Source organism: Pinus tabuliformis, chromosome 9 (genome assembly GCF_031772625.1).
Source record: "Pinus tabuliformis cultivar Carrire ecotype Pingquan chromosome 9, CPIR1, whole genome shotgun sequence".
Taxonomy (NCBI): domain Eukaryota; kingdom Viridiplantae; phylum Streptophyta; class Pinopsida; order Pinales; family Pinaceae; genus Pinus; species Pinus tabuliformis.
The window spans coordinates 516640424-516668356 of record NC_142307.1 but is presented as its reverse complement, the minus strand read 5'-3'; positions in this window follow the sequence as shown (position 1 = coordinate 516668356).

Below are 27933 nucleotides of genomic sequence, written 5' to 3'. Positions count from 1 at the left end.
CCTTTTTGAGATCCTGTAACTCCATATGCAGGCTAGCCAACTTCATAGAAATTTCCAACACTTCAGCTTGTGATCCAAGCTTCTACTATGAAAATGGTAATCTCAAATGAGGCAACAACATAACAATATACCAGTCCTTATGATGCTTATCTGAAATTTGTAGATTATCCTATTGTAGCAGACATTTTAGCCTTTAATCAATATCCCATGCAGATTCATTCACCTTCTACTTAATTTCTTTGACCTCAGTCACATACTGGGCTTGAGACTTTGGCTTTCTGAATTCATTATTCAGCGCATATTTTGTGTCTTTCAATGATGTAACTGGATGAGTTGTATTGTACTTAATATACCAACTCAACACCCTATCTTGCAATGCTGTGACCAACTGCACTTTCTTCAGATTGTTATCCGTTATCTGCTATGACTTCCACACAACATATGCTACAAACTAGAATTGATCAGGGTCTTTTGTCCCTAGACCCCTAAATATAGGCATCTTCATAGTGTTTTCCATACCGAATAGCGAAGGTGGAGGTGGAGACGAAGGTGTGTGAGGTGGAGGTGATGGCGGAGGTGGAGTGGATGGATGTGGTATCCCCATAGTTCCTTGATCTACTGGATGCAGCACACCTCTTATTTGGACTATTACTTTCTTCTTCTCTATCGGATGCTCCCAATAGATGACTATACTCAACAATTGTATCTAGATATTTTCTGAACTGTTTCCCACTTTGCGTATCTCCCGTTGAGCTTCTTATAAACATCGATTTATTGGCATAACATGTTTCTCGTACAATAACATTTTAATCCAAGTTTTTAGAGAATTCAGATACTTACATCTTGGTCCTTTGAAAAATCGGCATTCAACTTCGCTATAACTGGCAAACATATCAATCGCGAACTTAGTAATAAATCCGCCCAAAATACTATCAATCTAGTAATTGATAGCCTTTGCGACTTTGTATTTTGATCCTTCCAGGTGCTTCACTAACTCTGGAGTTCATACAATATGGTTATGTAGCTTCCAGGTAGGTTGGCCATTCGTCAATTTAGCCAACCATTCATATAATTCACACTAAAAATAGAAAAGGAAAACTTCATGTTGCTCTGTATACAAATATCTATGCAACCACTCTTCTTTCGACAAGAGTGGATTTATTTTTTCTTGAGGTACAAACTCGTGCATGCAGTGGGTCCAATTCAATTGGGCAAAGTACCTCTGCCACGAATTCATGGAGGATTACGGTGAAGCTCGGGAGGACGGAAAAGCGTTCAAATACGTGTGGTTACTGATATTTATAGTGTTGGTGGCTTGGAGGACGCTTGAAGATTCCGAGTTCCCAATGCAAGATCCAGACTTATGCGAGGCTGAAAAATTCGCCTTGTTGTAGGTGACGAAGGTGTTGGCTTATATGGGCCTGACCCAGGTTTGGAAGAATTATTTAGCCAAGCAAATCCCGCACCTACCAGCCCTTTAGGCAATAGCCTGTGAAGCACGGACTGAGGTCTCACTTGAGGTAGCAGGGGAGGATGTTGGAACCAGGTTTTTGCACCCTTGGGATGTCTGGATGTGGTTCGGAGGTTTCTCGCTGCGCTATATTCGTGCGGACCTTGGTTACCCCGCGTAGTCTACAGATCTAATCTAGTGGATGAAGTATTGCAACAAAGATCTACTTTAAGGTGGTCTTTAAGCAAACATTTATTACTTTTCATTCAGTTTGCGTATTAAGATTAAAACTCGATTCACAAGTATTCAGTAATCAATGTTTATAGACAAAAAACAACCTTATTAACCATACAAAATGCCAGATTCGTGATAAGTCAGAGATTACAAATAATTTTCAGAATGTACTTATCTTTATTTCCACTTCTCACCAGTACATCCAGATCCACCCTGCGCACTCAGCTGCAGGGGTCTGCGCACACAGTTTCGGACTCTTTCAGGCCTTTGCGCACACAGCTGCAGAGCCTCTATCCTCTACCCAAACTCCCGACTCAGACTTATAGACACTTTTAGAATTCTCTTCTCAGACACCCATTACATATCAGATCTCCCAATTCATACCAAAACTTAGCTACTCTACCCACAGAGCTTTGCTCTATTTATACCTTTCCATGGACCACGATCCATGGGCGGGCTGACTCATCTTACATTTCTTTACATTATTTTTGGGCGGACTACCCTTTTGACTTTGACTTGTTACAAATCACACTCCGTGCATCTCACAGAGTCTTTACCTTGCTTTTACCCAAAATTGTAGGCTCTGAGCCCCCTAACCATTGCACGGGGCTTCCGCTACCCAACAGTCCCCCAACACAATCATCGTGACTTGTCTCGAGTCACTCAGCTGGTTCGGCCAACTTGGCATGGAGATTGGCTAGCATCTTCTGTGCGTCGCTTGTGCTAACAACAAATTCTTCCATCATTCGCTGCATCCGTTCCATGTGTGGCGCCTGCACCTCAGTCCCTGTCTCGGTTGTCTCCATAGTAGCATATTTAACCTGCATGTGGGCTATCTTGCGCTCTATGGTGGTTGAAACCGCAAATGCCTCATCCAGCCATGGCTGGAGACGGGTTTTAACCATTACTTCCCTCTGCCTGGCGGCATCGGCTTGTGTTTTCAGGTCCTGCACCTCCTGCATCTTGGCCAAGCGTTGGGTAATATCAACAGTCTGCGTGCTTCCTCTAAGTTGATCATAAGCTTGCTGGAGCTCCCGGGCCTCGGTTTCCAGTCGGCGAAGTGTTGGATCCTCCTGAAGGGTGGTGAGCGTAACAATCGACTGAGTTAGTAGCTCGGTACATTCCGCCATTGAACGTGTGAGCATTGCGCGCCCCATAGTAATAATGTTCCTGCGTTGCTCCAGGATCTTTGGTGGCGTCGGTGGTGGAACCTGCAGTCTTAAGTCTGCGATCTGTGAGCTGAGCTCTAGCTGGATCTGTGCGACCTCCTCCTTTGTCTTTCGGAACCCAGTAGCCAGTTTATGGATCTATGTCTCAATGGGCAAGTCCCCCGCAATTTCTAACTCCTGGGCACTCGAACAGGCTTCCGCTACTAGCTTCTCCATCTGCTGCTTTTGTGTGACTGCTTCGTCGTGTTGGAGTCGTAGCTGTTCGATATTAATTTTCTGCTCTTAGAGTACTTGATCGGTGCGGTCGGCCCTAGCATGGAGTTCGATTGTGGCACTATCGTGGAGTTGTTGCAAACTTTCGCGCGGTAGAGCAGCCACATTTAGTCCCAGCCCTGTAAGTCGTTCTAGCACAGCTCGGTCCTCCACCTGTGTGGTGATCAACGCTCCTGCTGGAATCGGGATAGAATGAGCCATTTGGGCTTTTAACAATGGTTCTGTAGTAGTAACACTGGAAACCCTTGGAGTAGCACTGGTGCCTAACGACGCGATTCTTGATCCCAGTTCGTGTAGCTGCGTGCAGAGTTCCCCCAACACAGTTTGTTTCTCTGACATGGCCTCATCGACTGCCTCCCGAGAGACGTCTTGAACGGTGTTCTCGATGTCAGTTAGGTCTCCTTCGGTTAACATGGTCACTCCACTATTCATTTTAGATGCCTTTTCCTTCTTTTGTGGCTTCGGCCGCTTTGATGTCGCTGGCCGCTTCAAAGGTGAATCCGTGCTTGTTGCTGGTGGTTCGTCCGCGACCGTCTTAGGGGGTGCCTTCTGACTACCCTTGTCCGTTGTTGATGCCGCCCCTCCTGGTGGTGTCTTTCCTGCTGCCACCAGAGCTGCTTCTCGTGCTGCCTTAACTTCCGTGGCGAGTTGTTCATTGCGCTTTTGCTGCGCAGCCCGCTTAGCTTCCTCCTTTTTCTGCCTGATAGCGGCCTCGTTGCGCTCTACCGCCGCCAGTCCGCGCCATGCCAGTGGCCAAGTATCCACAATCCCATCGACAACATTGTCAATAGCAATAAATCAGAGTGAGGTCCATGCTTGGGTTGGGTCCTTACACGCCCTGATGTAGAGATGATGCATGTTTGCTTTAAATTCAACAATATGCTTCATGCTTTCATAGATCCCGTTGGACAGGCGGGGTAACTCATTAATCCACTGACGCACAGTCGCGTCCATCAGTACCAAAAAGATTTTGATATTTCGAATTCATCCCACATCCCTTGTTGCCCAGAGGGAAGCATATCGAACGACCTTCAGCCATTCCGAGTCCAAGGCCGGAAACTGGCTTTCTTTGGGTAAGTCAGTGGCGACCAACATGATGGAGAGGAGCAGCCACGCATAATGGAAAGTCTTGCCCTCCTACTGCAATTCATGGCAATTGGTTAGAAACTCTTCACAAAGGATCTGCGGCCAATTGAACCGTACGCCGGTTGTGCATTCCTCAAAAAGTCCGATAACTACGGTGGGAACCTTAGTGCGACGACATTTCCTCATTACTTTTCCTGCCAGCAACTGAGTGGCAACGTGGAGTATGTTGTCTGAGATGCTGCTAATGATGTACCCTCGCTGTCCCTTGGCGAGCTAATATTTCTTTTTCAGTTGCTCTATCATCATGACATCGTTACTTCTATTAGTAATTTCCCGGGGGTCTCTTCCGTCACAGGGAAGGTGCGAGACCCGATGAATAAGTTCAGTTGTGATACTGACGGGTTTGCCGACCCATAATATTTCCTCATGAACTAAACAGAGCAACTGCTTTATGACCAACATGGTGATAGGAGGCCAGAGAAAGTGAGGAATCGACAAGAGACAGAGCAACCCGGCTTTGTCCACCTTCCGTAGCCACTCCTTTGGCTGTAGCATTGTCACCGTTCCTTCTACATTCCGCTCCATTAGTGCATCCGTCACCAGGTGGGGAAATTTTACTATATCTGCAAGGTCCCAATCTTCGAACTTCATTGTCACAACACGGCCAACCACCGAGTTTTCCACTGGGACGGCTTTTGGTAGAGACGGGGTAACGATTACAGTGTCGACTTCATCTAGGTTTGCAGGTACCTTCGCCTTCCCCTTGCTTGGTGGCACATACTTGGGTCATCGCATTGGCTGTATGGGATCCTCCTCATGGTTTACTTCTTCGATATATGTGGGAGACTCTTCTGCTTCCTCGTCGTTGTCAATTGTAACAATTTTACCCTTTTCCTCCATTGTGAATTTGCCAAAGTGCAGGTGTCATGGTGACCTTCTTACTGATTCTGGGACCTGAGGGTCCTTCCTAGTCCTCGGTGTCCGGGGCGATTTAGGGAGCTTGGTTGCTTGCGAGGAATCTTGCTATGGGTTATCGGTGGTAGGGTTGTGTGCTTTGAGGATTGCTTCCTGGTAGTTTTGGCAATGCCTTAAACCATGTACTTTGTTCGAATTTCTTGTCACTCATCTTGCACTTGCTCCTAACCTAGGGCGGATTTCATGCAGGATGGTAAGGCGTGGTGGTGTGATCCTTCCTATGATTATATATGATTCGAAATTTAAGAATGGTTGCTTGCCCTTGCGGCAGCTCATAAATGTGATTTTGGCAGTTATTCTTTTGCCTTAATTGCCCGCCGCCCACTCCATGGTGCTTTAAATGGGTCATCATATCATGAACAGTACCTGCAATGGTCGCTTTCCATCTTTCCTTCGCGGCAGTGAAACCCCAGGGTTGCAAGTGCGGTTTTTGTATGTATGCTGAGGTCATATCGCGCAGCTTCGCAGCAGCCTGGTTTATAGTCTCGCACCCTCTTTCAACTGTGTGGGGTGCTGGGACTGGTCCTCCTACGGATAGTTAGGTGGGCAAACCCCTTGTGTGGGTCTTCCATTTCCTGACTAGCTCGGGCTCCGAGCACCTTCTGCGTTCCCTTGATTTTGCTAACGGGTTGTGGGGTGTGTGGTCTTGTCTTTTCTGGTGCAAGTGCAACCATGCTAGCGAGGTCGCTGCTTGTGGTAGGGTAGGAGAGCCAACCATGTCTGTTTCCTTTATTAGCTCCTTTGCGTAATCTGTGTAGGTGGCTTCTAACTACAACTTGTTAATATCTTTATCCAGCTTCGCACTCTGTGCACAGAGTCTGGCCCCTGTTTCTTCTAACTTACCCAGTTGCACCTTACCACGCCAAATGGTTGCCTAGAGCTGCTGAATTCTTTCGTGGATGTTGTCACTAGGGTGAACTGTCTCTGTGCTAGTTTGTTTGGTCGTAGAGAGACTTTCCTGCTGAGCCTTTGTTCCGCGCAGATCCGGTTGGGTTGACGACCGCTTGATGAGCACCAGTAGTCGTTGTCATTGAGGAACGACCATTCTATACCGTGTTGGCGGCCTCTCACGTCCTCCAATGCATCCTTAGAATTGCTTCCTATAATTCGGCTTCTACGCCTCCCCAGATGTGTGTAACGTGTCTTCCGCCTCATTATGTTGCTCTCGTGCTGCGTATAAAGTGCCTAGCTGGTCGAGCTGCCCTTCATCTATTGCGGCATTCTCTACTGGCTGCTGTCTTTCCTTAGTGGTTATGCGTCACAATGATCGACTCATCATATTGCAGTTAAGTGTCAAAACTTACGGTAACCAGTTCTGCCATCATTCAGTCTCCTCATCAGAATCCACTGTATAGGTGTTATTGCGTTCCCACGAGATTCTCCCACCGTCCATGCACTGCACCTGATATTGGTTCTGAGAGGTTATCTGATAGATGTAATCCAGTTCATTGTGACTATCCTCGTCACGCACAGGTTTGGTGTAGCATTCTCCTTCCACTGGGTCCAATGGAACTACTACTCTCAATGATTTCTTTTTGAACGTCATCTTCCGCCTTTTCAAGTTAATGATCCCTTTCATATCTGTTGCCCAATCAATTCCGAGCAATGCAGGGTAAGGGTTACTGTCATAAAAAATTTCTATGACTTCGAAATCAGTTTGAGTACTTACACTGTCGATATCCACGGTCACTCCTTGCAGTCAACCCATTGGTAAGATCTTTTGTTGGTTGGCCATTCACAACTGAATTGGGGACCATTGCAGTGCAGGCTTGCCCATGCGCTCCCATGTTTGTTTAGGTAATACGTTCGCATCCGAGCCTAAGTCCAGGATGACCTGATCCATTTCATATTCACCGATTTGTGCTGTCAGTCTCATCTCCCGTCCGGTGCACAGAGCATGTCTTCCTATTTTTCGGACTACCTATGGTTCGCTGGATCCGGTGCACCTGGTGATCAGCTCTTGCAACCCTTGAATGGCCTTACTATCATGCAACAATTTCATGCAGGTTTCAAGAAAGGTAGTAATCATGGAGGGGTCCAATCCTGACTCCGTTTGATCCCTCCTACCCAGGGTAGAAGCTTCCGCGAAGCTCCGCTGAGCTTCCCTTGGCATCGTCCTCCCCTGTTCCGGCTCAGAGTCATGTTCCTTTGTAGGTGTGTCGCACCTCTTTCCGCCTTCAACACGTTCTTCTTGTGGATTACCTCCTACAGTTGCGCCACTTCTTAGTACCATATTTATACTAGGATCCTCTTCGCGAGGTTCTACTCACATCATCTAGATATTCTGGGTTGGTGGAGATTGGAGTACTCCCTTTTTGCGCATTTGGGCAATTAAGGTTGGACAGTCTACCATTTCATGATCAAACTGCTCATAGTAGGGGCATGAAGTCCTGGTTGGGTTAGTGCAGTCGTGAGCGTAGTGTCTCGGCCCTCCACAATTATAACAAATTAGCTATCCACGGCCCCGCCTGGGCCCTATCCCTCTTCCTTGATCACGTCCTTGAAATCCTCCTCGCACTTTGTTCTGCATTCGGTAAGCTGGGGTTCTTTCCATCATTAAGTCATAACTTCAACACATTCGCTCATCATGTCCCACTGATCGACAAAAGTTGCAATACAACTGCTGCAGGGTTTGGGTATACTTTTGCAATAGGTGGCAGTTATCTATTGCATGTTTCCCACCCACCTGACAAATGCACACCAGAGCACAGGCGCATCACTTGGTCCTGCTTGTGCCTCCACTTTTAATGGCATCAGGCCTCCCCTCGCTAGATATTTTGCGAAGACAGGGCAATGGTCCTTATTGTGCGCTTTGCTCCTTCATTTAATACAGCCTACCTCCGTACGTACCTCTAGTCGTGATACTCTTTCTCGCTTCTAGCTTTGCATTTCTAAACTCAAGTTTTGAAGTTGTGCGTGGATTTGCTAAACTCCCAACCCTGGATCTGGTATTGGGGTCTCATGTAACCTCATTGCTGTCTCTAGTGCCTTGGCTTGGGTTGAGATCTTTTGTTGTGACAGAGCCGTCCTTAGATGTGGTGTCAATGACGCCACAAACCACATGCAATGCTATGCATCTGTCAAGGTCATGTTAGCTTCACGAATAATACTCTTTAACCTTTGGTCCAGGTCCCACGGAGTTTCGCTAGGCAACATTGCGATCTCCTTGAACCCAATAACCGACTGGGTTTCGGACTTTGGTCAGCCAAACTCTTTATTTAGTGCATCCTGGATTGCCACTATTCCCTCATTCGGATGGTCGGTTGAGTATTTTATGTACCACGTCAGCGCGCGGTCCTGTAGTGCACTAACTAGTGTGGCCTTCTTGATGTTCTCATCTATAATGCCTTGGGCGTCCCATACAGATCGTATCACAAACCAAAATTGTCCATGTTCTTCATTCCCCACACCCTTAAATACTGGTAGTTTGATTGCACTCGCCATCCCAAATTTTGGTAGAAGTGGTGGAGGAGGTGGGGTCGGAGTTGGTGTGGACGGCTTCAAAGTAGGTGAAGCGGGTGGTGGCATGGATGGAGGTGGTATCAGTGGGAAGTGCTCCCTGATCAACTGGACCACACTTCCTGGTGAAAACCTCGCGAGCTCCTCCTCGCTTTCCCAGGAAATGGAAGCTAAAGGACTATTCTCTACTTCTCCCGTTCTATGGTAACCTCTTCCGCTGCACGTTACTCCAGACATCAATAGATGTGCATAATTTGTTTTTCATAGAAACACATCTTAATCCACGTATTCAATGATCTGATATACCTACCCCGAGGTCCTTGAAGAAACTACCTTTCCGCTTTGCTATAGCTCATGGTAGTATCTATCGTGAACTCAGTGATAAATCCTCCTATTACCCGATCCAACCAATGATCTATTGCGTGTGTGATTTTATCCTCGGTGGCTTCTAGCCTGCGCACCAGTTCTGGGGTCCACACAATAGGCTGGTCCAATTTGCACCTTCCCACGCTGTCAGCTAGCCTTGCAATCCACTCGTACAACTCTACCAGGAATGACGCAAAGAAGATCTCGTGAATATCTGTGAATATATACCGGTCCAGCCAATCTTCCTCTGATACTCGCGGGTTTTTGTTTTCCTGAACTGCAAACTCGTGGAGTTTCAGATCCCACCACTCTTCAATCTCTTTCTTTGTAGGGTTCCAGTGTTCCCACATCAGACACCCCTTAGGCAGATCCCGGTCCCGACAATGGAACCATTTGTTGGCTTATATGGGCCTGACCTAGGTTCGGAAGAATTATTTAGCCAAGAAAATCCCGCAGCTACCGGCCCTTTCGGCAATAGCCCGCGAAGCACGGACTAAGGTCTCACTTGAGGTAGCAAGGGAGGGTACTAGAACCAGGTTTTCACACCCTTGGGATGTTTAGATGTGGTTTGGAGGTTTTGCGCTCCGTTCTGCAGCTTCTCGCTGCGCTGTATTCGCGCGGACCCTGGTTACCCCGCGCAGTCTACAAATCTAATTTATTGGATGAAGTATTACAACTTAGATCTACTTTAAGGTGGTCTTTAAGCAAACATTTATTACTTTTCATTCAGTTCGCGTATTAAGATTAAAACCCGATTCACAAGTATTCAATAATCAATGCGCATAGACAAAAATAGCCTTATTAACCATAGAAAATGCCAGATTTGTGATAAGTCAGAGATTACAAATTATTTTCAGAATGAACTTATCTTTATTTCCACTTCTCACCAGTACATCCAGATCCACCTTGCGCACTCAGCTTCAGGGGCCCACTCACACAGATGTGGACTCTTTTAGGCCTTTGCGCACACAGCTGCAGAGCCTCTATCCTATACCAAAACCCCTGAATCAGACTTACAAATGGTTTTAGAATGCTCTTCTCAGACACCCATTACATATTAGATCTCCCAAATCATACCAAAACTTAGCTACTCTACCCACAGAGCTTTTATCTATTTATACCTTTCCATGGACCGTGATCCATGGGCGGGCCGACTCATCTTACATTTCTTTACATTATTTTTGGGCGGACTACCCTTTTGACTTTGACTTGTTACAAATTGCGCTCCGCACATCTCACGGAGTCTTTACCTTTCTTTGACCACCCAAAATTGCGGGCTTTGAGCCCCCTAACCGTTGCGCGGGGCTTCCGCTACCCAACAAAAGGATCCTGACCGTATCATTGAAACCAAGATGTTCTGGGTATTGTTTGAATCAAAGTTACAAATGGTGATCTATTGAAAAGTGTGCAACAAGAAATGCTTGTTGAGAGTGCAACAAGATGATGGATCTTAGTGAAAAGAGTCGCCTTCACTAAGTGGGCTCGCAGGCTATTTTTGGCGCAAGTCTATTTTTAGACTATGTCTATTTTTAGACATATGGATCATGTCTATGGATTGCAGGTTGCTGTTTATGGATGATTGGTCAAGTTGGGAAAAATATATGGACTTCTATTTTTGATGAAAGTGTGAGTGATCACATTGTGAGTGATCAAAGTCTATTTTTAGACTGGCTGTCAAAAATAGAAAAGTCAAATATTATTGTCTCATAATAATATTTGGACTATAAACTTGATCTTATTCTCTTGGAGCACTTCAGGATGAGCTACGGATGTGGTACATGTAGATCCTAGAGGGAAATACGTGGTTACCTATGGGATGACTAATATTTGCATGCAGGACTTCAGTTAGAACTCAAGTGAGTTGAGTTTAGTGGACCGGAGGTGCAGTTGATGGAGTTGTGTTCAGTTTAGCTTTGTTAAACTGGTTGTATTTAGTTTAACTGATCAATAGACTAGAGATGAGTTGGGTGAATTAGTTATTAATTAATTCAAAAGTTATTAACTCATAAAACAACTATAGAATACATCAGTTAACTTAGTTGCATGTCAGTGCATGTTCAGTTCAACAGGGACAGGTGGTAGAGAATCAGATTGCTATCAGTTGTGACTATAGTTGTGCACCAGATCTTGCACAATCAAGGGATTGAGTATGCCAATGAGTTTACTCACGTATTTGCCCAGTATTGTAGCCTTTGCTCACGTCCAACAAAGTGTGAGTGACTATTTTGTAGGTGAAATACGAGTTTGGGAAGCCATTCTCATCAGTTCTTGAGCAGGTATTGAGCTAGAGAGGCAGGCAAGCAGTGGAATAGATTTGGAGATCAGATCTGAGCTGTATTGTGTGTAACAGGTGGAGATACTTGTGAGAAGTATTATGATTTGTATTGTTACATGATTCAATCAATATAATATAAAGATAGTGTGGGATTTTTAGCGAGATGCTTTCCCCGGGATACATACTGTGTTTATGAGTTTGATTGATGCTTCTATGTGCGCCTGTGAATGTTTCTGCTTCTGTAAATTGATGATCAACGTAGAGGAGATTATGTATTATACATGTTCCGCTTATAATTGTATGATCAGGATAATCTCTGTGAATATGTGTTAAATTATTCAAAATTTCTACATGGTACCAGAGCTAGATGATTTGTAGAAAAAGTTTCTACATGATCAACCAACAAACATGGTTGTCACCCATCCTACATGCGTAGTACAAAAATATAGTAGAATTCAAAGTAATTTTTCACAATTTGTCCATGTGTGCAAAGAAGGACATCGCCAGAACATGGCACAAGTTGCCATATTTAGTCGCGGAGGATGATATTATGGGGGTCATTAGAAAATGGACGAGCGATTGGCTCACCCCATCTGGCCAAACTACAGGAAGAAGTAAGGTCGCGGAAATAGAAATGGGGAAAAATCAGCTGTAATAATGACCAAGAAAGACAAAGAGAAAGAAGCACAAAAATATTCTAAGAGAAAGAAGCACAGAAGGAAAAGGCTTCTACGAAAGAGAAGGAAGCACAAAAGGAAAAAGCTGCACAAGAAACAACATTGCAGGTCACCATTGACCTCAAATAACCTGAGACAAAGTGCATCGATGTTGAGGTTGAAACCATATATGAAGAGGAAGGGGGCGCATAACCCTATCTAGTATCGGAAAACTTAGGTTCCCCCTTCAGGATTAGGAAGAGGTAGAAGTGAATTTTGACGGGACCTCGCAAGAAGAAGTAGTGTAATAAGTCTATGAGTACGAAACCATTGGTCCTCACAGAGGGGGACCTTGATGAGATAGGTGATGTTGTCTTCTCTGCCACTAAAAACATATGGGGACACATTGAGGACCAATAATACCAGGCATTGGATAAAGTGAAATAGGGCCTGAAGGAATTGCAGGTCTAGACAAGAGTGATCTAGGCGAGCGTGGGACAAGCGAGCGAGACATCGAAGGTAGAACTCACTTGAGACCTCCACGTAGTGATGTTGCCAGAGGGTTCCTTGCATGTTGAAATAAATGAGGATTAGGCCAGGCTACTGCATATGACCAACATGAGTATTAACCTTGCAGCACTGCCTATCTAGACCTTGCACGAGCTGCACCAAGGAGTTTCAGATGAGCTCCGCGTCCAGGAGAAAAGAGCTTTGTTGATTATCGATGAAGTAAAGACTAATAATCAAAAAATGTTTGCAGAAAAAGCGCAGGCCTTGCAGGCCCATGACGAGATGATGCAGTGAAATCAATAGCTAGAAGAAGCCCTTACCCAAGTATGCAACGAGATCCCTAAGCTCCAAATTCCAACAGAGGTGGCCTTAGAAGAGAAAATTCACAAGTTGGCTGTTGTAGTGAAGGAATCCAAGGAGGAAATTGGAAAGGTACGGTTTTAGCTATGGTTGAAAATTTTATATTTTCAACTAAAGCTTCAATCAACCACACCTCTGGAGGTCAGAGAGTGGCACGAAGTTGCTATTAAAGAAGATATGACAACTCTGGCCATTGTAGTCAAGGACTCTAGCCACTTATTTAACAAGACAATAGAAATGTGGACCTCGATGCAGGAGGACCCACACTCGCAGACAATCGAAGCTGACATCCGTGAAAAGCAATTGAATTTTGAGAAGATCAAGGTGACAACGCAGACCTTAACAATTGTGTAGACGTTTACCAGACTCCAAGAAGGGAAATTCATACGGACCCAGATTTATGAGTTGCGTCGGAAGGAATCTATCATCTCCTAAAGGATGCAACCATTGGTCGACGAAGCAAGCCAACTGTCACAGACCATCCAGAGCAAGTTAAAAGCTCTTTAGAAGACACATAGAACCATGGGCCTTGCAGTCGAAGGTCCAACGACGGAGAAATTGGTCGAAGAAGTTTGCCAGGTCGATGGGAAAGGAACAATAGATCTTCAAGCATTGAATATTGAATTTAGCAGTTTGCAAGCAAAGGTTGAGGTAACACCAACAGAGTGACTCGGGACGAGTCACGACTTTGTGTTTGGGGCCTGTAGGGATGCAGTACCCTGGGTCATATTTTGTCAAATTTTGTTAAGATATTGTAAAGTGTCTGCATTTTGAGGAGCAAAGCGTGAGTAGTGTGGGTCCATAGGAGTCAAAGGGGCTCTAGGAAGGTAAAATACCCTTAGTTTGTGAAAATAAAGTTGTTTTGAGACCCTCCCATGGTTTGCGGACCATGGTGCTATAATGAAGGAAGAATATAAAAGGAATTAACAGAAGAGTCATAGCCAAGAAGAAATAAAATTGCATAAGTTGAGTATGATTTTATCTATTATATACTTGGGCGAAGGGGAAGGCTCTTGGAGTTATGTGCGTGGAGACCTTGGTAAGTCCGCAGCTGAGTGTGCGGGCCCTTGCAGCTGTGTGCATAGGGTTGGGAAGAGCTGTATTTTAAGATCTAAAGCATAATAAAGACACATTTTGAAGTGATATTTATGTATTTGTGTACTACCGTCATTATGAAATTACTATATTTATGATCTGTTAAATTCATTTAATTAGGAAAAATACTTAATAGCTTCATGAAAACATAGATCTGTTTATTTATATGATGTTTATCATGTTTAGCACAATCGACGAAGGAACATAAATCTGTTTACTGTCATTTACTATAAGTTCTAGGTTTCAAGGGTTAGGGTTCATGTAGGTCAAGATAAGGCCCTAGATATGTAGGAAACACATCACATAGCCCTCTGGATGCAGAAACTTGGTTCTAGCATTCCCTAATACTACCTCAGGTGAGACTGCAACCTACGTGTTATGAAACCAACTCACAAAAAAATAGATAGATCAATGCCTTAGAAAGCAGCCTCTTCGAGGGGGAAACCTCGTTTACATTACACAAATGACCAATTCTTGGATGATACAAATGGCAATACCTCCTTTCTATATATAGGATTCTAAGGGGTCATAATATAATCAAAGACGACATAACAATAATAATGTAAGGGCATAATAATAAAAATAGTGGGTTTCTATGGGTCACAATAATAATAATATGGGGACTACATGGGCACAACAATATAATAAGGGGTTGCACTAATAACAATAAGGGGTTACACTAGTATTATAGGGAGCTAACGTGCCCCTATCCTTCAAAAAGTGTTGTCCTCAACGCTTCAGTAGTTATTGATGCTTTTGTATAAAATCCTTGTCCTCCCATGTGGAATCTTCAGAGGGTAAGTTCTTCCACTTGATGAGATACTCTGAAATTGATGGATTTCGTAGCTGTCAGGTTCTTGTTTGTGTGACTGCTCTAGGTTCCAATATGATTTTTCATTCCTCGTTAAGTTCTGGCAATATTGTTTGAACTGAGATCTTGCATGCAGTCTTGCCAACATTTCCTTCTCATAAATAGCTTTGTGTAAATACTTTCCCTTGATTGGACGACTTTCGAAAGCAATGGGTATTTCTTCTTGCGTTAAAACATCACCAATTCCATTTCCTGATGCATCGTATTCCACAATAAAGGTTTTTGTGAAGTCTGACATAGCGAAGACCGGTGCTTGGCGCATTGCCTCTTTAAGATGTGCAAAGGCCTTCGTTGCTTCTGGAGTCCATGAAAATGCATATTTCTTCAATGATGTTGTTTTCAGAATGCCTTCATTATTCATTCTTATTTGATGATATCCTGAATGAAGATCCAACTTGGTGAAGTAATTTAATCCGTGCAATTCATCCAATAATTCATCAATGATAGGAATGGGAAATTTATCTTTAATAGTGATTTTGTTGAGCTCTCTGTAATCTAGACGCATGCGCCATGACCCATCCTTATTCTGCATCAATACTACTGGAGCAGAGAAAGAAATTTGACTAGGTTGAATTATACTAGCCTCTAGCATTTCTGCAACCATACGTTCAATTTCACTCTTTTGGGCATAAAGATATCTGTAAGGCCTGATGTTTGGAGGAACACTTCCTGGAATCAAATGAATAGAATGATCATGATCATGAATAGGTGGGAGGCCTTTGGGAGTCTCAAATAACTTGTAATGATTGTCCAAGACTTTTTGGAGATCTGGATAAATAGATGATTTCAATGTGGGAACCTCTAGCGAACATAATTGTGCAATTACACCTCATTTTTCTTTCTTTAGAAGCTTTTTCATTCTGTTAGAGCTGATTATATTTCTCGGTTTCCCTGTGATACCCCTTAATTCAACTTCCTTTCCTTTCAAAGAAAATTTCATGAAAATTTCCTGAAAATTAAAAGCTATTGCACCCAAGGATTGTCATTGGACTCCTAGTACAACATCAACACCACCCATTGGAATGGAAAGCATTGTGCTATTCAATACATATTCTCCCATGGATAGTTTTCTATTATGGCACCTTCCACAAAAATTTATGGTTCCTCCACTTGCAACCATCACTTGACACTCTGGTGTTGCCAGATATAGGAAGCAATTCAATTCCTTGGCTATCTTACAATGAATAAAATTATGGGTACTGGTCGAATCAATAAACTCTATTACCTTTTTCTTCTTGATATGTCCTTCTATCTTGATAGCTTGAGGAGTGGTAATTCTGATCAATGCATTAAAAGATATGATTAGATTCATTTCTTCTTGCTCGATGTGATCTTTCGCTTGTTGAACCTTTTTCTTCTTGATATGTACTATCTTGAGAGTTTGAGGAGTGGTAATTCTTGCAATTGCTTTAAAAAGTATGGTTAGATTCATTTCTCCTTTCTACGGGGTTGGATCCTGGTGTATATCCTCTTCTTTTGATGTTTCTTGATCCTTTTATTCCTCCTCTTCACAATCTATGTAAAATAATTTCTTCTTAGCACACTTATGACCTTTAGTGTATTTGTTGATTTGAGTCTTCTGCGATCCATAATTTGTGTATGTTGTCTTGCGGAGTCATCGCATTTAGATTTTTGTTGTATTCGACGTTTCAAACCAACCTTCATGGTTCATCATCAGGAATTAGATCCATGAGTGAATAAGTTAGAACTCAATAGGTTTTAATAGGTACAACTAGGGTTGGGATAGGAGTGACTATTGGCCGACAGTATGTGTTATGATTTTATTTATAAATATATATATTTTTAGTGTATTTGCTATCAAAAATGTAACAAAGCCATTTTTATTTTTTTTCTTCCATTTGTTGTGGTGTAAACCTTGTAGGTTGTGGAAAGCGAGGAGAAAAAACACTTCCATATTTATAGTTGTGATTGGTGGGATTCCTTGTTTCCATAATTCCGCTTTCATTTTTTCTTGCCAACCTAAATGCCTTCTCCAATGAATCGGGTTCCCAAAGATGAAATTCATGTTGAATGTTATCCTTTAAAGTCCCTATGAAGCCATAAATCCTTTGCTTCTCTTGAATATCATTTACCCTTATGTTCAATTTTTGAAAGTCCTCAATGTGCTTTGCCATTGAACCCTTTTGTTTGAGATTTATCAATTGGCTAAAGAAGGTGTTTCTCTTTGTATCCTTATAATGTGCTATTATTTCCTCCGTGAAAATTGACCAAGTGACAAGTGGTTTATGAGAACAAAGCCCTTCATACCATAAAAAATAATTCGGTTCTAAATATAAAGATTAAATATGTACCATTTTTAATAGTTTCACCTCATGTAGATCAAAATATTGCTCCATCTGTAGTATCCAATTTACCGGATCCTTGCCATCAAACTTCCTCATATCACCTTTTCTTGTTTTTAGGAGCTTGATCTTGAAACGACTGTAACTCTATAATTTCAGATCTTTAAGTTCTGAAATTTTAGTCTGTGGTAGCCCTCTGAGTCTTATTTCTAACCCACAAGTTTGATCACAATTGGATTCCCGAAGAAAGAGTTATGTCCAATCTCCCGTGATAACCTAATTATAGACTGGTTGAGTAGAGAAAATTTGTACGACATGCCACGTGTCACTGTTTGGACCTTAGATTTTGAAAATGATATCCAACTAACTACAGTCCATCTAATTTCTGTCACTTTTTATGAAATTGGAATCAGATGCTTAGAGAGATAGAGTTATGACAATTTTCCCAAGGTCGCCTGTTTGGGGTGTAATTCGGGAGCCTACAAAACCCTAAATGTCTCGAACCATATCTACGAAAATGTAGTGAAAGAATATCTGAAATTTAAGCCCACGCTTCACCAAGATTTCAGCTAAAATGGATTTTGATTTCAGAATCTAAAACTTTGTAGAAACAAATTGGAGCGAAAATTCCACAATGACCTGTTTGAGATGGAATTCTGGAGCTTGCAAAAACCCTAACTTCCTCAGACCATATCTCCGAAAATATAGTGAGACAAGATCTGAAATTTAGACCCAAGGTTCGGCAAGTGTTCGGTTCAAATGGATTTTTTGTTTTGTTTCTGAAACGTCACAGAAAAAAAGTTATAGCGAAAATTCCACGATGACCTGTTTGGAGCAGTGAAACCCTAGAATCCAAAGCTCTGATACCAAATGTTATGAAACTAGCTCACAAAAAGATAGAAAAGATAGATCAACGCGTTATAAATCAGCCTCTTTAAGGTGGAAACCTCCTTTACATTACACAAATGAACAAATCTTGGATGATACAAATGACAATACCTCCTTTCTATATATAGGAGTCTAAGGGGTCATAATATAATCAGAGACGACATAACAATAATAATGTAAGGGCACAGTAATAACAATAGTGGGCTTCTATGGGGCACAATAATAACAATATGGGGACTACATGGGCACAACAATATAATAAGGGGGTTGCACTAATAACAATAAGGGGTTACACTAGTAGTATAAGGACCTAACATTGTGCTACGCGAGTTGTTACCGAAAGGGCTAGTAGTGTAGGTTTTTGTTGGTTAGTGCTGCTAATCCGAACCTTTGTCCATGCCACCTTAAGCCAACAAGGCTATTCCATGCTATACACACTCTATCATATTGGAATTTAAGGAGTGCCTTTCCCAAGCGGTTGATACTGTAAAATATGTTGTAAATGCTAGTTAAGTGGAACTTGAGGGGTACAAGATTCCAAAAAAATAGATTGAGATGCAATAGCAGCTTGTAAATGTTGAATTACATGTATTTGAGCTTGTTGAGGTAAAAATTGATGGGTATAATTTTAGATTAAGATGATACACGTTGAGGATTCAATAATTGATCCAAAAACGAACTAGGCTAGACAAGAAAATTAGGTTTCCAAACAATGGCATCCATCCCAAGATAAGGAGGACTATAATAAGGATGATTACCAATTTGAGGTATACCAGCAACAAGTTTCCCCCTGCCATAAAAGGAGGGGATGATGGAGACAACTGTAACCGAGATGGAGGGCACCCAAATTAGGAGAGTTAGATTGTTGAAGATAACCTTTCCCACTAACATAAGGGCCAACATGCTATTCAAACATATGTGTAGGCAGAGGAGAATGAGCAAGTTGAGTAGCATTCATAAGGGAAGTGCCAAATGAAATTCCCGAAATGGATGACATGGGAGAAGTCCAAGGAATGGAAGTTGCATCAGGAGAAGGTACCAAATAAAGACTAATAACTAGGTGGGATAGACGAGCCACCATAAAAATGTGCCTTTAGTGATGTTACAAACATGGAAGAGGAAGAAAAATTTGATGTCTCAACCATAGTGGTGGACACAGGTTGGGAAGCCATATTAGATACAGTCATGGTTAACAATCCCAACAAAGATTATCGCGAGAAATCTTTGGGTGAGTGTTGTAGGGAAAAGTATCCGATTCGGATGACCCTATCCCACTCTAAGGGTGATAGTACCTCAGCAACAATTGTAAAGGAAACTACTGAAGGTTTACTTCTTTATGAAAGCAAAAGAGAATGAGGAAATGCACTAACCGTTGCCTTGTGCTTAATGTCGAATCCAAACTCTTCTCTTTGGCTGCTTGCTCCCAGCTCCTTGCTCTTTTGCTGGCCTAGCTATAATGAGATCCTGCAAAATGACAAAGAAGGAAACTACAAGCAAAATGCAATCATAACTGATTCAAGGATTAGCGTAAATCAAATATACAATTATCACAATATATCATTGAAACAAGAGCATATAGAAGAACCTCAATAGCTTTTATTAATGAAGAAGTAAAGGTTCTGAGAGTGTTACAACCATTGAAGGCTCCAATCCAGCAACACCTCCCAGCAGAAAGAATTTCTCCTCTTCACCTCCCTCAAGCAATCACCCAATAGCTCTCTAGTGAAACCAACAACATATCATTACTTTGCACAAAATTCCAGCCTCCTGAGCTCATAGGAGAGAGCTCAATATATAGATGAATTGAGAAAGGATGAGTCAGCTTGCAACTGACGTGTAGCTGCCTTGTGTCCTCTCTCTCTTCAGTTGATCTTCAGTTCTTAAGTCCACTTGGAGATCCTTGCTTCCACTTGGAGAAACAGAGCCTCTGACTCATCACAAGGTGAAATCCCTGATCCAAGTGTCATTTTTGGAAGATTCCAGAGCAATGACTCAGTTGTGCCACTTATCCCATCTCGCTCAGTGCAGGTGGCCTTTGTCCCACTTGCTTTGCAACGCAGGTACACCATGGAGGATCTGAGTTTCAGCGCAGAAGCCTAGCGGAGCACCTGCTTTGATTTCAGGATTGCTTTTTTTTGAGTGTTTTCAGGTGGAGAACTGATCTGAGAGCTGTTGGTTTGCTGACCTTGTTCCTCTAGGGGTAGGAACATCATGTTTAGGGAACTTTGGATCCCTTGGATTATTGACAATTCATGCCTGTTGCTGTAAGGCACAAAATTGTCTATAACAGATGCCCCCTAAAGTATGAGGTCGTTTATCGGGTGAAATGCTTTATTGAGAGGATCCGAAGTTCATTCAATCTGCTGAGAAGTGTCCTGTAATAAGATACAATACAATACATTATTTTTCATACATTTTCATGATCTAGCTGAGGCGGGCATTCCCATGCTCAGCTTTATAAATACATTTTGGTACATAGAACAGACGATCGTCTGATTGTAGACCGATAATTCTCTGCTGAAATTATCATCCTTTGAGAAGGATGATCATCTGCTGTAATGATGTACATATCAAATGTCTTTATGTCCTGAATATATATCGCAGCCCGGATGGATGAAACTAGATCTGGGGTCTTCAATCTCTTCCGATCTTCACTCGATGTACAAGTCGATCCATGTGAGAATTTCTTGAAGTCGAACATGGAAAGACATCGCTTGATTACCGGTCAATGATGTAAACTGTTAACAAGCGCGAGAGGAATCACCGATAAGGATGATGACCCTCAAGGTACGGCAGTACAATCCACATGGTGGGAATAAAGGACTTGGCGTCGACCACCATGCAAAATCTTCTGGTCGAAGGTCATTGATGTATACCTATCGCCGGAAGTGAGAAACTTGCCATTGAGGCATGCAAGCTTCAAAGTACTGAAGGGAGTGTTCCTAGATCAACTCCTTCGATAGTGAGCTGATGTCGACAAGGAGCGATCCGTCAAAGGAGGGCCTTAATGAATCCCACATCAGTGACACGGAACGGAGCTAGTGATTGTGATGAGGTGAAAACAAACTGTGATGTATGATTCAGGGTGGCGGTCATGAAATGGATGAAGGACAATGTATGGCAGTGGATGGGACACGGTTGACTCTCTGCAGAACAACATCTCTTGAACATATAATGACACTGATGTGATGGATCGGTAGCATTACCCCAAATGTGGATGGTGTGGCGAGGACCATGGTGATGAGACCGGTGAATGAAACAACCCAACCCGATGTGATACGGAGGACAAAGTGTCATGTTCAAGAGCTACTTAATACCATTAAAGCTGTGAGGTTCTCCCAATTTTTCCCCAGTCATTGCTGACCAGTACCTCTTTATTTTTATCAAGCTTGAGGAGGATAACATATGCTTGTTCTATAACCTGCCCTTCGGGCAAGCCCATCGCTATGTTTTAACGAGCCTAGCGATAGGGAAACTCGTTCTCGTCTAAAGACAAGTTTGTCTCTATTTAATGAATTTAACGAGTCTAACGACAAGGATAACTCGGTCCTTTTCATTTTTAGAGAGTCTGAAAAGGTACACAAAGTCAACTCCAAAATTCCTTTTTCGTCATCTAATCCCTTAAGTCCAAAAAAGTATAAAACAATACAGAAGGGATGAATTTTCGATTGCTTTAACGAGCCGAACAAAACAAGCGCTCGATCTTTTTGTGTAATAATCCCTCAGGTCCAAAAAGATTAAAATCTAGAGGAGGGATAGCTTTCCGGTTGCTTTAACGAGCTGGAAGGCCAAAACTCGGCAAACTTTTCATATTTTACGAGTCAGTGAAAAGAGCTCAAAGAAGACTCGCCTTTTGAGGAACGAGTGATGAACAGGGCAGCAGCAGATTCCAGGTACAGGTTGGAATTTTCCAATCACGGCAGTGTCACAAGGATGGCTAAGTGAAATCACTCTTCGCAGCTATTCCTCAAAATGGGTAAACAAACATATGGAGATGAACGATTGGCCAAATGAACGGATGGAGGTGAGACTGCAAGAACACGACCAAGGGCTTTAATATGGCCGTCAAAGGTTACATTTACCAAGGTTATTTACCGGTTCATTTTTTCTGGGTGAGCTTGAACTCTAGGGGAAGATTGCTCACAACTTATGTTTATTTTTTAACGAGCATGAACTATGTGCTAAAACTGCTCGGTGATGGCTTCATTTTTTAACGAGCTTGAAAGCGATCAAACCTTGCTCGATTTTATGCATGCCCCCAACATCATAATGACGCATGTCAAAGGAGGGTGCCCCCCAAGCTTCATTGCATTCAACTTGGTGGTTGGAATGAAGGTTTACCTTTGAATTTTGAAAAGGGGATTTGTTTCATTTTTTATTGAGGTTGACATAGTAAAAGAACTATCCTCATGACTCCTTGTTTCATTTTTTAACGAGGTTGACACGAGATAAGAACCGTCCTCGGAGCCCACTGTATTTACAGTATTTCCATTAGGGCGACGATCCATGCTGACAAAATATTTAGGAATATTCTGAATCCGTTGGATATAAAAGACTTCATATTGTAGGTTTCCACTGTGGCTACTTCCGCCAGATTACCTGCCGGCGGTAGGGCAAAAGTACCCATTAAGGCAGGGTCTTTTAGGAGACCTACTCCAATATTTTGGAGCGATTGATTACTTTCATGGATCATTGTGTTGCTTCTCGTAACTTGAGAACTGTTGGGGAGAAATGTTTGTTGGTCGATGATTGTAATTTTTCCTTGGAAAGGAAATACAATCCTCCTGAAGTAGGTCGACACAACTGCAGCCATGGCATATATCCAAGGCCTTCCCAGTAGGATGTTGTAATCGAGATTCCCGTCGATTACTTCAACATCAACTTCTACTGTTTTACCCCCCAGTTCAACTTGCAAGTTACTTAAAATCCTGTATGGAGTGTATGATCGTCCATCAAATGCTTTTAAGGTCGTTGACGATTTCGAAAAGGGTGGTGAGCCTAAATTTTTCCAGCAACTCATCGACATAAGACATGTAGATGCCCCCTCATCAATAATTGTTCGATGAACAATTTTGTTGAGGGCTTTCACTTGAATAAGGAAAGCTAGTTGAGCTGGTATCTGAGGGTCATATCCTTTATGATTAAAGGCCACAAGGTTGGAATCCATTGGGCCAATCCCACCTATGGCTGATAATAAAGCTTGCTCTTGGGAGGTGCAATTTTGCGCTACCTCAAGTGTCGACATAGCGGACGACGATTGGGTCAAGTCCTCTAATATATTATAATTCTGTGCTACTTTTGCACGAGGATTAAATGTCGATTTGTGTACTACTCCCTTTGGTGAGTTTATTATTGGCTTAGGAACGATGGGTGGCACAACTTCGTTCAAAGTTGTTGTCGAACTACTAGGTTGTTTATCGGCCTTGTTATCCGACCGCTGTGGATTCCGGTAACCTTTATTCCTTGTCAAAGCGTTATTCTGCTGCTTTGAGGTGGACAACATAAGCACTTGGGATCGGGAAGCATTTTGATTCGCAACCAGATTTTGTCTTGGATTAGGAAACGGATCAGTCAATACTGCCGGGGTTTTTGAACTCTTGAAGAGTTTCTTAACTTCAGGTATATGTGGACAATCTTTTGTCCAATGATCCTCATCGCATATATGACACCCTGTCGGGGGTCTCCCTTTCCTTTTCTTTTTCTTCTTGCCCCCTGGTTGCTTCAGTTGTTTGCCCATGTCGGTCGACATGGCATTTACTTTTGAGGCAAGAAGTTCCTCATTTGCATTTTGACTAGAAATTTTGCGTTTGCCAGTCACGCCATTACTGGCGTGAGAGTTAGTATTCGATTCAGGAGGGGGAGGAATAAAAAATTCAAGTCTAGGGGCGCCAGGTATTTTGTCGTAGAGCGTGCCCGACTGAGTATATACTAAGTCTAAGTATTGAGCACGAGCAATGACTTGCTCCTCTGTTACGACTCCTCCCTTGGCCACATCTTCCGTTATAGCTGGAAGTAACGACTTTATAAACCATTCAGCTAACAGTTGATCGGGAACGTAAGTTTTCACCATCCTACGACGACGTCGCCACTCATGTATATGATCAGATATGTGAGTGGCCGTTGTCTGTTTGAAGTTGGTAAGGAGTTCTGTTCCTGTTTCATACCTTATCGGTAATTGAAAATGGGTTAAGAAAGTCGTGGCTAAGGAGCTGAAATTGTCGAAAGAGGCTCTTGGCAATTCAATGTACCATTTAGTCGCTGGACCTGTCAATGTCCTCTGGAAGAGGCGAAGTCTTATCGAATCATCGTTTAGAGTGTTCGATGAACACCACAGATGAAAAGTCATGACGTGATTCGACGGGTCTTCACCTGGATTTCCATTGAATTTAGGAATGTCCGATGGAAGTTTATGCGGAATCGCTGGCCACCAAGGGGCATAAGCAATTGGATCATTCGTCAGCCGGTTTAGATCTGGCAATTCTAGAGTTGCTACAAAGGGAAACTGCTGGTTCAGGTTAGGCGAAGCATATCCAGGATAAGAGGGTATCGCCTGAGCAATGGGTCTTTGCAGACCAGCATAGTGCTGACAACTTTGACAAAGTTGATGGGCATAACCATTATAGCATGGTTGCCCATTACTTACAAAGACTTGTTGCTCAGGTCCTTGATATGATTGCTGGAATGGCGGTTGTTGAGATTGAACCAGCTCTGGTTGTTGGACCATTTGCTGTTGACCAATACTGGATGATTGACCAAGATGAGGAGTCACAGTACTTGTTCGAGCCTGAGTCGCTCCAGATAAGGAGGCACTACCCTGAGATTGTGATTGAGCCGCTGAGACAAGAGGTTGTTGTATTACAACAGGTAGCGCTTGTACTTGCGACGCATTCGCCATAGCAGGTGTGGTGGGAATATTCGACACAGGGTGTACTGGTTGCATTGAATATGCAACTCCTGATTGTTGAGGGAGTATTGGTACCCAACCGCTAGATGTGATTCCAGTTTGACCTGAACTTTGTTGTAAACTCCCACATGGTTGTTCTCTGGGAGGGAACAATGAAAGAGCGTACTGCCCTCCACATGGTGGAAATCCAGTACTTAAAGGGTAAATTGGCCTTTGAAGACACATTGGATCAATTTGTTGAGTTTCAACATAAGAAGTACCAGATGATAATCCGGATGAAGAAATAGGAACTAACCATGTCATTGTCCCTGATTGGACTCCGACTTGTTGTTGACAATTCGCCGGGACAGATGGTATACTAGCGAACATCGTTGGAGTAGCAGCAGGAGGTTCTGCTGCTGCTGTGTCGGACGACACAGTCCTAGATGTCGACGGTTGTTCAGACATATCTAGTCTATCCAAAAGATTTCTTAGCGATTCTACAGGAATTTCCACTTGTGGTGGACTAACTTCGAAGATCAACGAGGGAAGGGTGATGATTATTCCGCTTAAAATAAATTTTATAACGACGCTTTAGACACAACTTGCTTTTTCAGTTTTAAAGAGTTGAGAAAAAGCTAAAGATGACTCTAGTCTCCTTCGATGTTTTAACGAGCCCGAAGTGACAAATGCTCGGATGGACTTTTTCAGCTATAGAGTTTGAAAAAGGCCAAAAGAAACTGCTCTGGAGATCTAGGCAGAGGGTGTGCCAAACTTTTCGCAAAACCACGGAATACGTTTTACGGTACGTGTGGTCAATCTTCGTGAATGCTGTGTTCACTGCATTGCGATCAGTAGGGCGGTCGACACGGCTTCCTAAGGATAAAGGATATATGCCTATAGGGGTCTCCCAATATATACTCGACGGTACATGGGAGCACAAGTCCGTATTAGTGCCACCGACTCTCAGGAGGAATCACCCACCTTCTTCGAGATCGACAGTCACTACGTTTAACGACGCCGGAACACATCTCTAGCTTAGACCTCTATGTGTTTGCGTTATGTTTCAAAGCGTTGTTAGTTTCATTCAGTATATTTTAAGTTGATCTTTTTAAAGTTTGCCTTTCAAGGTTCACCACGAGATGTATGCGACAAATTCCTAAATGCAGCCTAAGATGAGAAGCAAGTTTTTTCAAATCTTTTTGACTGATGAAAATCTTAACTACTGAGGGAGAAGAAAGGCATATCTTTTCACACAGTTCATACAACACAAACTAATGCACTTTCTCCTAAATCAACATGCAAACTTTTCAGATGCAAAATGCACAATGCAAGTATTTCTTTTCTCTTTCTTAATGTTGATGTATTACAGAAAGAAAGCTGTTATATAACTTTGAGTTCAATTTCGAGTGAAAACAAACAAGCTTGTCCAAAATCAAAAGACACCTTAAGATTCACTTGTTTCAACACTAGAAATATATGAAATCAAACCATATGACGAAAGCAAAAGACCAATCAGCTATGAACAACAAACAAACTAACTCTTAAGATCAGCAAGACACCTATCACAGGTTTAGATCTAAGAGGCCACAGCAAGACTAGTTCACTTTTCGTTATGGGAAACCGTAAATGATGTAAGAAATACAAAAGAACAAGTACAGTTTCTTTATATAACCGAGGTGGAGTAATGGCAAGTAAAGTTGGTTTCAGATAGGTACATGGACTGGTAACTGGCTGCAAAAAACAATAGTGAAAACAGGGCAAGAAACAGGAGGAAACCCCAGCAGCACTAGGCAAAACTGGATCAAAGCAGGTAGTACACTGTCAGTTTGACATTCAGCGCAGGTCCCGAAGGGGCTACCTGCGTTGCAAAGCAGGTAGCCTGTGTACTACCTGCTTTGGAAAACGAAAGTTGCGTTTTCTCAGTTTCCGGGTCACAATTTTCTCAAAAATTCACCGTTTTTGCTCAAATCAGAAGCTATCAGTCAAGCACACACTAAGGGATGACAAGGAAGATGAAAAGCTATCACTAAGAGCTTACAAGGATCCTTGTAGATCAGCTCTTCAAATCATGAACATGCTCAGAAATGAGCTAGAGTAGCTGCCTTCTACTTCGCTTTTGATATAGTCAAAAGCTTTTCGATTTGGTACTCTTTTGTTCAGGAAATGAATAGAAAAATACTACAAACAATCAAACAGATACGATCCCCAGTGGAGTCGCCAGTTTGTTGTAGGGAAAAGTATCCGATTCGGATGACCCTATCCCACTCTAAGGGTGATAGTACCTCAGCAACAACTGTAAAGGAAACTACTGAAGGTTTACTTCTTTATGAAAGCAAAAGAGAATGAGGAAATGCACTAACCGTTGCCTTGCGCTTAATGTCGAATCCAAACTCTTCTCTTTGGCTGCTTGCTCCCAGCTCCTTGCTCTTTTGCTGGCCCAGCTATAATGAGATCCTGCAAAATGACAAAGAAGGAAACTACAAGCAACATGCAATCATAACTGATTCAAAGATTAGCGTAAATCAAATATACAATTATCACAATATATCATTGAAACAAGAGCATATAGAAGAACCTCAATAGCTTTTATTAATGAAGAAGTAAAGGTTCTGAGAGTGTTACAACCATTGAAGGCTCCAATCCAGCAACACCTCCCAGCAGAAAGAATTTCTCCTCTTCACCTCCCTCAAGCAATCACCCAATAGCTCTCTAGTGAAACCAACAGAATATCATTACTTTGCACAAAATTCCAGCCTCCCGAGCTCATAGGAGAGAGCTCAATATATAGATGAATTGAGAAAGGATGAGTCAGCTTGCAACTTATGTGTAGCTGCCTTGTGTCCTCTCTCTCTTCAGTTGATCTTCAGTTCTTAAGTCCACTTGGAGATCCTTGCTTCCACTTGGAGAAACAGAGCCTCTGACTCATCACAAGGCGAAATCCCTGATCCAAGTGTCATTTTTGGAAGATTCCAGAGCAATGACTCAGTTGTGCCACTTGTCCCATCTCGCTCAGCGCAGGTGGCCTTTGTCCCACTTGCTTTGCAACGTAGGTACACCATGGAGGATCTGAGTTTCAG